The sequence below is a fragment of the Calidris pugnax genome, unplaced genomic scaffold (assembly GCF_001431845.1).
Source record: "Calidris pugnax isolate Ruff unplaced genomic scaffold, ASM143184v1 scaffold5, whole genome shotgun sequence".
In the NCBI taxonomy this organism is placed as follows: Eukaryota; Metazoa; Chordata; class Aves; order Charadriiformes; family Scolopacidae; genus Calidris; species Calidris pugnax.
Window position 1 is genome coordinate 1,025,580 of NW_015090814.1, and position 13,218 is coordinate 1,038,797.

Consider the following 13,218-nt stretch of genomic DNA (forward strand, 5'->3'; position numbering starts at 1 on the left):
GCCTGCAGCCTGCTGCTGTTGGGTGCCTCTGTCCTGAAAGGGGGATGTAGGAGTCGATGGAGAGCAGCACTGATTTCTAATTGTATTTAGAATTAGGTAATGATACTAAAATGTGCCCTGCTCTTTTCTTTCCTTATATCTCATAAAGCTCTGTACAGGCGTAGTCCCCATTCTGGCCTTTGCTGGGATGGGTGAAAATTAACTCAAGTTCTTGGCCCTCATTCATTGAGACATGTACAGCAAAAGACAGCAGACTTGTCCAAAATTAATTTGTCCAAACCTTTACAAAGTTCACAATCAGTGATAGTATTTATTCAGCCCTGAGTGCGAGTATATTCTACATGATACTTTGCTAAGTTTCTTCCCAAAGAGAGATACAGATGTAACACTTGGAAAAGGTGAGAGAAGTATTAAGAACTAAGGTACTTATATTTAACCATGTTATTTGGTCTTTCCTGGAACTCTGAGTTGTCAGAATACTCTGCCTGTATGATCAAGGTTTTGTAGTTGCGATACTTGCAACTACAAGTTCCAATAACAACTGCAAACACATGAAGTTGTTATAAAAAGCCTGTAATGCAGGGAAGCGCTGGGGCTGGATGAGTTGTTCTGGGAGCAATCAACCCAGTCTTGGCCATAGTCTTTCCTCAATCTGATGGTTGCTTCTGCTTGGTTGTGATGAGGGGGTTGTTTGGCATGCGCTGTGTATGATCTCCTATAAGTGGTAGCTCTTTCTCTATATAGCTGTGTGTAGTACGTAGCCACCAACCCACCCAAAGTGGGTGCACAGAAGTCTGATACACCCCAGATATCCAGACCTATTCTGAGAACATAAATGCTCATGGGTAGCGGTCCTAACTGTGGTCATCAGTGCTTGTCAGGCAGTAGGAGAAGAGATGCAGTCTGCAGGCCACATCTACTAGTCAGGGGAGCTACCTGGTCTGAGCGACTGGAAAGACTGGTTATTCCTGGTCTATTCAATACTTCAAGCTGGTTTACCAACTGACCAGTAAATACTGCCACTAGCAAAGTAAAGGGATGTGATGTGCAGGATAAGTCTCATGAATTAGTTTAAAAATGTTTTCAAATGTTAATTTTTACATTTTTTCAAGATAAGGATATTTCTTCTTAGAAAGAAAAAAATCAGTGTATGTGGTTACAACTATCACCCTGTCCAACCATCTAGAATGAAGTAGTCTACAAGTTGAAGGTAACTTCACTGCATTACTAAATCATATAATCATAGAATGGTTTGGGTTGGAAGGGACCCAAAGGACCACTGAGTTTCAACCCCCCTGCCATGGGCAGGGACACCTCCCACTAGACCATGTTTGTCACAGCCCCATCCAGCCCGGCCTTGAACACCTCCAGGGATCTACAACTTCTCTGGGCAACCTGTCCCAGTGCCTCACCACCCTCACAGTAAAGAATTTCTTCCTAATATCCAATATGTGACATCACAAGCACCTCACAAGAGAAAACCATAAATATTCACAATACTTCCTCATTTCTACAAGAAAAAAAAGTATTGTTGGAAAATTTTCTAGAATTTTTTGGATTACAAAATAATTTAGAGTTTAGTGGAAACACAGCTGGTTGTTGAAATTAGGAATTGTTTTTCTTGTACACTTATCAGTGCATTGCAGTTCTGGTCAAAATTTACCAAATGACAGGAACAAAAATATTAATGTTAGAATAATAGAATAAAAACATTTAGTATATACAAACCAAAAGAAATATGAAAATGGAAAAGTTTAAAGATTTTGTAATTATTATAAAGCATAAGATGTAACAGGCCTTCCCTTTCTTGTGGAGTGACTGATTGCCTGAAACAATCATAAATAAACTCTGGATACAATTCATTGCAAGTTCAAAATGTGCCAGGAATATAAATTATAAGGCTTGACTGTGAATTAAATAGTTGTCAGTTTCAGATACTGCTTTTGCTTGATATATACAATGTTAAAATTAAAATCCCAGACACCAAGTAAGGTTTTCATCAGTCTTATTGTCTTGCTATCCCATCTGTGATGCATTATGATGAGCACACCATGAGTCTGTGCTTCAGTTTCCATTCTGATTTGTAATTTAGGCTTGTTTAATTAACTGTCGCGCAGGACAGAAGTCACCACCTAGATTATCAGACTTGCTACAGTTTCCTCCCATTTTCTGAGTAGTGTTGACCTGAGAAAGTTCCCATTCATTTCAGATGCATAACTGCTTTCCTAATTGGGGTACCAATTTCAATTATTAGTTAAAAGGTCCTTTAGGTTGTCTTTTTGCAATACCGAAGAATTGTAGATCAGAAGAGTCTTCTTTTTTTCTTTCCTTTTCCTAGTAGCTAGTCCTAGCTTATTCCTGTATGGAAGAATTGTAGATCAGAAGAGTCTTTTTTCCTAGTAGCTAGTCCTAGCTTATTCCTTTTTGGACCTTACAACCTACTTAATTTTCATAACATTTTTATGTAGCAGTAGTAGCGTAACAAACCATTTTACAGTGTAACAAAAACTTTATTGGCATAACAAATCATTTTAGCATGCTAACCCTTGTCCAAATGACTGGGAAGGTGAACACTTCCATTGGGTAAGGGGTTAGAGCCTCCACAGGAAGAAATCCCTCCAGGGATAAATATTGGATACCTGTCGAGATATATAACTCTCTAGCAGCAGCTCTCCGTTTTTGAAAGGTGACTTTTTATTGAAATCTTTTTTTTTTTTTTTTACTGGTATAAAAAATTTTATATGCACAGAATCTTGCAGCTGTGACCACATTAGACCCTACTTAAAGGAATAGGCTCAACAGGCATTTATTTAATTCTAACACAGTAAGGCTCTTTATGTATTTTCTTTATGGTTGATGGTAAAAAAAAAAAATATTTTTTATTGGTGAAATGCTAATTTTGTATCTCATCCTGATTCAAGGTGGATGGTGAAGTGATTGGGAGTTGAAGGTGTTGAGCATTGCTTTAAACTGGGGAAAATCAAGATAAATATTAGAGAGTGGAATGCGATAAATAGTAAAGAAGAATTATACTTACATTTTTTGTTTAAAATCAACATTTATTTGATGTGTAGGGCATAGAACATATTATTTTGATTAATCCTTCCACAAAAGCCCTGTAATTTTAAAATACAAGGCAGATCATCTTTACTGAAGCCTGAATTTTTGGAGAACAAATTGATATTACAGTCAAAATGGTGACAGCTTAGCACCTTTGAGAAAGGCCCTTTCTATCGTCTTTTTTTTTTATTTGAAAATAGGTAATACACACTGAGAATGTTAAATTCCAGGTAGACACTGGTTTTAATAGCCTGAGATTTAAAAAGTTTTCCAAGCACAGAGAGTTTTGTAGTAGACCCTGAACCTAATATCATAGTAAACTTGTCCACAGCTATACTGTCAAGCAGAGACCTCCCCAAGCTGGGGTTCATCAAGGTAACTCTGGAATGAGCTGCCATATAATTTCATCAGTACCGAAAAAGGAAAATGAATCAATTTTGGCAGAGTGACCATCTGACAGAACTAGACTGTTTCTGGGGATGGGAGCTACTACCTGCTCACACCACTGCATTGCACAAGGCAAGATTAACTTTCCCTCTGGGTCTCATCACATTATTATTCACTGTATGGAAGACCCATACCTAACATCTAGAACTCTGAAGGATTTTTGTGTTTCAGTTTGTGCCTGTTGCCTCTGGTTAACTCTGAAAGATTTTTAAAAAAAAAACTCCTGTGTTTCAGTCTGTGCCCGTTGCCTCTGGTCCTGTCACCAGGTACCACTGAAAAGAGCCTGACTTTGTCCTCTTTGCACCTTCCCTTCAGGTGTTTGTTTACATTAATAAGATTCCCTCCTGAGCCATCTCTTCTCCAGGCTGAACAGTCCCAGCTCTCTCAACCTTTCCTCCAATCCCTTCATTATTTTTGTAGCCCTTTGCTGGACTCTCTCCAGTGTGTCCACGACTCTCCTGTACTGGGGAGCCCAGACATGGACCCAGCACTCCAGGTGTGGCCTCACCCTGTACTGGGGAGCCCAGACACAGACCCAGCACTCCAGGTGTGGCCTCACCAGTGCTGGATAAAGGGGCAGGGTCACCTCCTTCCACCTGCTGGCATCACTTTGCCTTTTGCAGCCCAGGATACCATTTGCCACCCTTGCAGCAAGGGCTCATTGCTGGCTCATGTTCAACCCAGTGTCCACCAGGACCCCAGGTCTTTTTCTGTCCAGCTGCTTTCTAGCTGGGTGGCTCTGTGCATATTTCAGTGCCTGGGGCTGTTCTTCCCCAGGTCCAAGACTTTGCACTTCCCCTTGTTGAACTTAATGAGGTATGTTATGCTAAAAAAAAAAAAAAATAAATTATATTTCCAACACTTACCTCTTTTTCTGTAAAAATAGTACTTACCTGTCCAAAATATTCATAATTATTAATGGAAATTGATGCTGAACATTTTTAAAAATCTGATCATTCATGTTCTTAGGCTTGTCATCCTTACATTTGCAGGTTCTCCTGTTTTAATTAACCAGCTAGGATGATTTCAAATATTTTGAATTGTCATTCTTTATGATGATTCATAATAATACAGTCATGCCTGTTATAAAGATCATTACTTCTTTTTATTTTTGATGAATTAATTCCTTTTACTTTTTCTTCTCAATTCCCTGATAACCTAAATGTGTGTTCTACCTCCCCAGAACATAGATTCACTTCCATAAGGAAATGATAAACAATGTGATGTGATTACATTATTTCTGAGTATCTGCCATTAGTCAGTGCCTCATATTGACCCCATGCAATTGCCTCACTTTGTGAATTTTTTTCTGCCCTGCTGTCTTCAAAGAATCTGCCAAATGTTAATTATTTAATATGAAAGTGAATTATGACATTTGGTAGACATAATTTTTTATCAGAGAAACACAACATTTAATTAAAAACCATATTTAGCACAACAGACATTAGAACAGAGGTTAAGAATCCCACGTAAATAATTAATCAAGGGAAACATTGTGACTATTGAGCTATAGAGAAACTAAGATCAGGGGCAATGCTGGAGTGACTTAATGAAGTTCAGATCATTGACCAAGCTTTTACCACTGAGCCAGAAGTTTGAATCCTTATTAGGTTATTTTGGCTGGCTCTTCCTTTATCCCCAGTGTTGAGATTGCCTTCTCTATGCCATTTGAAAAACTCCAGGAATTGCTCCAAAAGAGGTTGCAAAGCAGCTTTTGCCCCTCCCTTCAGGCAGCCAGAGCTGCAGTTTGGGTTATATTCATTTAAATGTAACAAAAGAGCTAATGATTTCAATACATAATGTGGTTCCCTCCAGGGCACTGCGTCAGCCCCTTCTTTCCCATTAGTTATGGCCCTGTTATTTTTATAATTGGACAGATAAGGATGCTAGGGAGCACATTATGTATGTTGTTTTCCAAAGAAAATCCCTGCAGGGGCAGACACCAGCGCTCAGGCAGGTTCCTTGCTCTCTTTCCGTTACCAAGTGATGTGTGATTGATTAAGAAAGCCAGTCAACATCAGCATGTGACAGAAAACATGAGGTAATTTAGTGTTAGGGGCTACAGGAATGGTATATGAGTAAAATATAGCTCTCCTGAAGGTATCACATCTTTTCTTGAACTTTTAATTGCAACTTTTTCACTTTGTTTAGAAAACAGTTAACATGTCACATGTTGACATGGCAACAATGTTCAACATTATTCCAAAGAGGGTATGAAAGATATACTTCTTCTTCTTCATCATCATCATCACCACCAAGAACACTTGTCTCTTAGCCATGTAAAGAGTCTGTTAAAGTGGGTCATTGGCTTCCCAAAGATTCATTAGTAAGTTTAGTGATCACCAGATCATTAAAAATCAGAAGAATGCTTTCAGCCTGAGCAATGTGACAGAGGAGCTGTTGGTCTCCAGAACAGACCACAGAGAAGATGGCTTGTGCAAATGGCTTCTGAAGTTACCTCCAGTTCTTAGTAGCAGTTGCTTTATTACATTTTTACGGCAATCTATGCCTCGTGCAGTTCCTCCAATATTTACGGTGTTAGATGAGGAATGCGTACAGCCCTTTGCCAGTATCAAACCTTCAGCGTTAAAAAAATATTACCAAGAGCAAAAAAATTTGTGAGAGACTGTATCTGCACCCACATTCTAGAAACAGCCTTGTCCCTTCTTGTTAGATTTAGTTAGACCTCATTATGCATGGTGGTGCATAGGCAGTAAAACACACAAGTATATTTGTCTAATTACCAGTCTGGGTCAATAAAACAACTACATGTGACAGAATCAAGAAAAATCTGTGGTTTTTCCATCTCAGTTGTCCTCTCCGGGGGCATCTGTTTTTGCAAGCAGCTCATTTAAAGGAATGGAAACCACTCGTTTATTCATTAACAGTTATGATATGGATTTGTGAAAATGAGTTAGGCAACTTCTGCAGTGGAGCTGGCTAAAGGTGAGGGGATTTAAGCACTAACAATATAGTAGTGCCTTCACCTTGTCAACTAATCAATATGAGAACTAAATAGACATTTTGCAGTACTTGATATAGGTTTGGTTTCCACTTTACATGAAAATTACTATGGCATTTTTTTCCATATTGTACCAAAAATTCAGTGAAATTGTGTGCAGGTATTATGAAATATTTTTATTTACATGAAAAGTATCTAGATTAAAATAAAGGTGAATCCCTTGGTTGTTTTTTGTTTTTTGTTTTTTTTTTTTTTGGTTCATTACTATTTCAATAAAATTATGCAGAAACATTGGAGATACATGGAAGATTTGGAGAATATCCATTTTTTTCCCCTTCAACTTTTGCCCAAAATTACCTCCCTTATGGCAGCAGCAGTATAATAGACTATTTTTCTGCAATTTATTTATTTTAATTCTCACTAGATACTTCCATTCGGATCCATTTCCAGTATTTTCAAGTTAATCTGAAGTGACACTGAACAGGGAAGTGCAGTGGCCCCCTGCACAGTAAACTTCGTGGTTGCTGATTCAAATACAAGGCAGCAAAATACAAGGCAGCATCTCTGCAAATAAGCAGGAGAGGTGGTGGAAGAGGTAAAGACATGTTAAAGAGCCTCAGCAAATTGTGTGCCTAAGTGCTACCCTGAGAGCTGAGCAAAATGCTGAATTTATGTTACACGAGGAATTTTGAAATTATAAGGGAAAGTCCTGTTCTGCACTAGAATAAATACCAGCAATTTAAACACTTTTTTAGAGAATGAGGAAATCCAACATTTTTCTTTTAGAAAAAGTGAAGCAGCATTTCCTTTGTACTTTAGGGATATTTTATTGACTGTATTGTCTGAAATCTTTAACAGTTTGGTGGGCGACTGGGACACCAAAGATCCTGGAAACACCTGCTTAAGCCAGAGCACAGTGTCGCAGATGGAAATATTTCTCATGACTATGATTAGGCAGTAATTCAAAAATTTATTAATGATTTGAGGTAGATCAAGAGGTTGCATTTTAGCAGCACTTAATCATTAACCGATTTAAGGATTTTGTGAGGTGATTTAACAAAATAATTGACCAGCGACTTAATTACAGATTTGAAAATGACAGAGTTAAGTTGATGATTGGACTAGATGATCTTAAGGGTCTCTTCCAACCTAGACAATTCGATAATTCTATGAATCTAAGATTGACTCTAACTTACAATAGGGTATTCTAAATTAATACATATATGTATGGACACAAACATACCAACACACACAACTCAAGGGGTCACACACACACTCACAAGTCTTTAACTGCTAGGAACAAGGTCCCTTCACAGACAGCAAGTCCAGTAGGCTGATGGTCACTCCTTTCAACTCCTCACACAGGCACAGACAAACGGACAGAAAGTACTTGAATCCAGTAAAATATAAGACCACTTACACTCATAAAAGCTAATATGTATATCAGAAACACATAGGTGGAGAAACGGATGGAAGAGAAACTAGCCTTACAGTTAAAATGTACCTCTTCTCAAGTTTAGAGTAGATACTCACAATGTACTGACATTCCTTAACGGGCAGTAATTGAGACTCCGGAGGATTGATTCACTCTGGTGCTTTAATCCTCGAGTTGTTTGCCTGAGTGGTGTCCCAACCAATGGGAGATGCTGGTCATAGCCCACTGTGATCCAGGATTGTTCAACGGGTCTCGCTAGAGCCACTATTTGTAGGGTCCAAAATAACTGATTTTATCTGGTACTTCTCCACTTTGGCCAAACTTGGACAATGGGATATTCTGGTACTTTCCACCAGTTCTGCAAGTCCAGAACTTGCTAGATCTTGAAGTTCTGGTATCACACCCCCTTCTTTGGGCCACAAACCATATACTGTCAGGAGTGATTTATTATGATTACTGTTGCCAAGCAATAGGGGACATAGGACCCAGGTGTGCTAAGGGGGTTGCCATAACGTTCTGGTTCATCATCCTACACATTCTTTCTTTCTTTTATTTGCCAAGCAATAGGGGACACAGGACCCAGGTGTGCCAAGGGGGTTGCCATAACGTTCTGGTCCATCATCCTACACATTCTTTCTTTCTTTTATGTTGGATCATCAGGTGTGCCAGGTGTTAATCTGTTGTGATAACATTCTGGTCCATTGTACTGTTACATGGCCCACCCAGGTGGGGGAAAATCAAGCCAAGCACCTAATGGGGGAGGAGGGTTACACCACCACGCACAGTGCTTCCAAGGGTATTTATCTTCATGCTTCTCAGGACACTCCCAAGCTTTTGGCAACCTCTGTGGCAATCAGGATAGGTGGAATCAAATTCCTACCTTTCTGGCAAGCTGCAGTTCCATGAAGCAGCTCTGCTGTGTCTTCAGCACTGGCTGCATCAGGTCTTCTCCAGTTGCAAAGTTGATCAACCAGCCAAGAAAATGAATTCCTTCTCTAGGCTAAGTGTGTACATGATTGAAAGCTCTAGCTGAATATGCTTGACTTTGTTGGGTTTTTTTTCATTTCAAGAAAACAACATTCTAATTGATTTTTACATGCAGACGTGCTTGTAAGAAATGAAAAGATATTTTTATTAAGAGAGTCTGATTCCTTAGGCTGATCCTGTACATGGGGTGTGAAGGATGCTGGCAGAGGCAAACCTCACGCTACAGTCTCCCCGATCCTTGTAGCAATAGAGCTGTGCTCACTCCTACTCACCAGAATGATTCCTTCTGAATACCATAGCCATGTGACCAGACTTTCTTATATGGGGAAAAAATATTCACTGATTAAAACCCCTCTCTGTGTAAGCTGCCGCTGACAGGACATTTTTCTTTTGATCATGTACTGAATTCACAGCCTAGCTCTTCCATTAAAATTTGTCCCCTGAATGTGACCTGACTGCAGAAAGAGCTCTTCTTTTTTCTCAGCCACCGTCCCTGATGATTTGCAGCTCCGCTCTGTTTCGTCCTAGAGAAATAGGGGAAGTCAGAGCAGGGATTTCACTGAGCAAGCAGTGAAACAGCTCATACCCCTCAAGCTTTGAGGGAATGATTTGCTTTTCACCGAGGAATAAAGTCGACGTGCGTATGTGCTCCCCTTAGAACAACTCACAGAAAAACAGACAGGGTTTTCTGCAAAAACGTAGTTTGATTTAGGAAGATGGAAACACAGACTAAGTTTGAAAAGGTATCTATTCTGTAAATGCTGCCTTCAGAAATTTTTATAGTTAATACTCCTGGCCCGAATGCTGTAATATATCTGCATGTCTTTTGACAGTTCTTTCTTCACTGTCTGGTATTGCAGAAACTGTTGTAAAACTTCTTTTAACCATTTCCTTCATATTTCTGCAAAGTGGAGCAGGGAATCCCACCAGCAGGTGCAAGGTCCAGCACGGGGTGTGTTTCCCCCAGCACCCACATAGGGGACAGGTTTGGAAACAGGGCACAGTGGACTTGTTATGGGGCTGTTCCATCCTCTGCTACAAAGATCCATTTAGCTCCTGTTGGCTCTCCTGTGGAGGTGCTGGGCATGGAAACAGCCCAGTTTGTGCAAAACCCTTAGACACAGCATGTAGGGAAAGACATTGAGCCTCTGTTGAGCCTGTGAGTAAAATATTGCTCACAAGACTCACACAGGTAGCAGACAGTAGAGTTTAGATGACACTGCAATATCACATGGAAGACTACTACAAAGGTTTTAGCTGAGAACAGCCAAGACACATGTTGAGAAGTACCTAAGAAGTGATGCTTTGCAATATTATGGTAGTAATTTAGGTAGAAGTTGCGTTTTTCTTTGGTTTTTCTCAGCTTGAATTTGTTTTTCAGTGGCTGCCAGGCTTTCATTTAGGTAGAAGTTGCATTTTTCTTTGGTTTTTCTCAGCTTGAATTTGTTTTTCAGTGGCTGCCAGGCTTTCCTATAGGAGTGAGCACTTTTAATACACTTTCACAGAACAAAAGAAATGAGTCTCATGTCATGGAAAGACACACAGAAGTGAGGAGGGTGGCAGTTGAGGTTGCGGCTGGGAATAAGTATATATAAGGATTTTTGTGTTCTCTGAAGGGTCAGAGCAGATAGAGATTGAGTGGAACTGATGCTTGAGGCAGTTATTCGCTGTGGTTTGATTACAATTTGAGCAGGTGATACTGCTGGTGGTCTTGAAAGGGAGACTGATGTGAATTAGTTTCAAGCTTGTAAGTTTTTGTCTGGTGTCAATAACTATCCTGAGAGAACAAAATCACCTTCAAGTAGAAGCCTGAAAAGCAAATTTCATTTATTCTCACCCTTGCATATTATGTGGAAGGCTTCAGTTGAAACAATTGCCTACATTGAATGACAAAAATGATGAATAACGCTGTTGCTCCATACCTCTGATGTTCATCTGAATCAAAATGATAATCGAATAAACCAGGTGTTGTGAAAGACATCTGCTAGAGATCTGTCTGAATCTATGATACAGGTAAAGATTTCTTTCAAGAAAACATTCCTAGTGATGTGGAACTTTTCTAGCTTCACTTTCCGTTATCTCCTATGCAAATTCCTGCTATGTAGATTAATTGATAATCATTGTGAATGACAGTAACAAGTGGTAGATAATTAAACAGTCTCTAAAAGAACATGATCATTTCCATTTTTACTTGTGATTAGTTTAACTTATTTCTACTTTGCACCCGATATATTCACACGTGTACATTTGTAGAGATTCAAATAAATAGTTAAAATACAAAGATCAACATAGAAAACTAAGGCTGCCTTCTGGTCACTTATACCAGGTGGCTTGAGTGTTTATTCAAGTAAGACACTGATTTCCAGAAAGAGTTTTCAAGAGTAAAGTCCTGCATGGTGGGTATTTGTAATATCCTCTCCATCACCTGTAGGCTTTTCTTACAAATTTGATCTTCCTGGTAGCTCTCATCACTGACAGCCAGGGATTGCCAAGTTCATCCTCCCTGGCTACTAACTTTTTACCCAGGCAAGCAGGAGTGAACTGGAAAGAACCAAGCATTTCATTATTGTTTCTTCTCCCCTGCCCTGCATAATTTCATCAGTAACTCCACCTGAAGGTGCTCTTCATGAACCAGTTTGCAGAGGAGTATTAGCTTTGAGCCCAGAACACAACTGGACTGCAAGCTTCACATTTCTTTTACTTCTCCACTTTATTTCCTTATTTTCTCTACCACTTGTGCAGCAAGATCTGGCTTAACGATAAAGAAAGGCATGTTGCCTCACTGCTGTGACTCTACCATTGCTTTAGGCAGCTAAAATTTTCTAAATATTTTGCTATGGGTACAAATGATCAAGAGTGGACGTGAGTCATGGGAAGCCGTGTTTTCCAGCACTGACTTGGCTTGTAAGCGCCAGTACTAGAAAGGGAACCTATATATTCTGGTGATTTGGCATGTGTTTATCTTGTTTTGTCTGAAAAGAATCAAGCTTAGATTACCCCAGACCGTTTCACCTAACTTGGTTTAGAAAGCAACTTTGATGCTACTCCTTAAAAATTCGGATAAAGAAGGGGATTACTTCTTAAAAACAAAACAACAAAAAAAACCAACAAAAAATGCAGAACAACATCTGGAGCTATGGATATGTCATGTCCCATAGTCATTTACCCGTCCCTCCCCAGGGTATCTCTGGCCCAGATGCACAGTGGGCAGGGAGGTGGCACTGTTTGTGGCACTTTCCATGGGTATGTAGGATGCCACGTGTTCATACATTTAATGAGGGCAGCTTGACCCGCTGCATTAAGGCTCATCTCTTCACTCTCTCCCAGTCAAACCTGAAGGAAAGAAATACTAGATTTTTCTTTTTTTTTTTTTAATTCAAATTTTTCTTTGATATCTTACATATCAAATGTTTTTAACAGTTGCTAGCTCAGTACTTAAAAAGATATACAAAGAGCTGGATTTTACAGTGAAAAATAAGCCAATTAAATATTGCAATAAAGAGAAAAGATTTTATTAATATCTTACCCCCTCTTAGGTTCAAAATACATTTTCTATCCACATGGCAGCATTCACAGGCACTGTTTAATGCTCAGTTCCTTACATTCACAAGACCTAAGAACAATTTTGAAACTAGCTTCCTAACCTGGTTTCTAACCCAAGACCCGGCAACAATTCTTATGTAGGAGAATAGCAACCCAGGATCAATATTAATTGTCCAGGGACAATTTTATGAATGTTTGTTAGTAGTATTTTCACCTTTTTTTTTTTTTTTTTTTTTGTGGAGAAGGGAGTTCTTAAGTAGTATTTGAATGTTTGAAGTTTTTGGCTTTCTCCACACTTTTGTGATTTTATGCAAATTTTTTTTCTTGCACAGAACTTTTCCTTTAGCACTTTATTTATTAAAAGCTTGGATGAACAGTCTATGATAGATTAAACTGTTCTATTACTTTTATCCAAAACTGAACCAAACAAATCTACTATAATTGAAAATAAAAGATTTATCTGCATAAACTACACAGGCATGGGTATCAGCCAAATTCAGCAGACATTTGAAACTTCCCCTCTATTCTGGAAGGCAGTGAGTTAGATGTTCATGTAAACAGAAAAAGACCCATCAAAGTGATTCTTTACCAAAACCAAACATTAAAGGAAAAAGAAAAAATCTCTGTGCTCCGTTTGTTATTTTTAGAGAGTGCTGGAAGCCACGTTTAGCACATTTGTGGACCCAAACCATAGCCTCATTTAAACATATTTGAGTCTTCAGTAATAAAAGTCTCATTATCTGTGTCATCCTGTTGTTCACTTGTAATGTGGACAGTATCTGCC

General features: G+C 39.0%; 1 protein-coding gene across 1 annotated transcript in view; it reads left to right on the plus strand.

Moving 5' to 3' along the window:
• The window catches only part of NKAIN3 (Na+/K+ transporting ATPase interacting 3), a 199,536-nt gene that overhangs the window by 112,428 nt on the left and 73,890 nt on the right, over window positions 1–13,218 (plus strand). The gene's annotated exons all lie outside the window — the stretch shown is intronic.